Raw genomic sequence first — 496 nt, 5'->3', positions numbered from 1 at the left:
GAAACTATGCATTGGCCTGCTTGATTGATGCAAGCAGCTTTGAACATGGCAATAGCAGGAGACAGAGCTCCACCTATTACCCCATGGCAGGTTCGTTCCTGCTGCCAACACACTGTAAAGTTTATAAGTCAGGGTGATGCCAGATTTGCCTTAGAGAGCCAGCGACTGGGGGACTAAAAGGAGTGCTGCGCTTCATACGATGTGCAAACGCAGGCGAGAAGTACAATGATGAGGCCTTACCCTCTTTGGAGGGTGTAATCGGTACAGCTCCCCCCCCCACCCCAGTGCTGCAAAGGCCGCGGGCCGAGCTGAAGAGGCAGCTCCCGCTCTCAGCCGGAAGAGGCCGTGTCATCCGTCCCGCAGCCATCCCAGTTAAACGGACAGCTCTTGTTCAGCCTCACGAAACGCCATCGAGCCCCGCCCGGCAAGGACAGGGTTAACCCCGCAGCCTCGCCGCGCAGGAAGTCGGGGGCGGGGCTGTGGGCGCCGGAACCTT

This window comes from Alligator sinensis, unplaced genomic scaffold (genome assembly GCF_000455745.1).
Source record: "Alligator sinensis unplaced genomic scaffold, ASM45574v1 scaffold463_1, whole genome shotgun sequence".
Taxonomy (NCBI): domain Eukaryota; kingdom Metazoa; phylum Chordata; order Crocodylia; family Alligatoridae; genus Alligator; species Alligator sinensis.
This window is presented reverse-complemented; position numbering follows the sequence as displayed.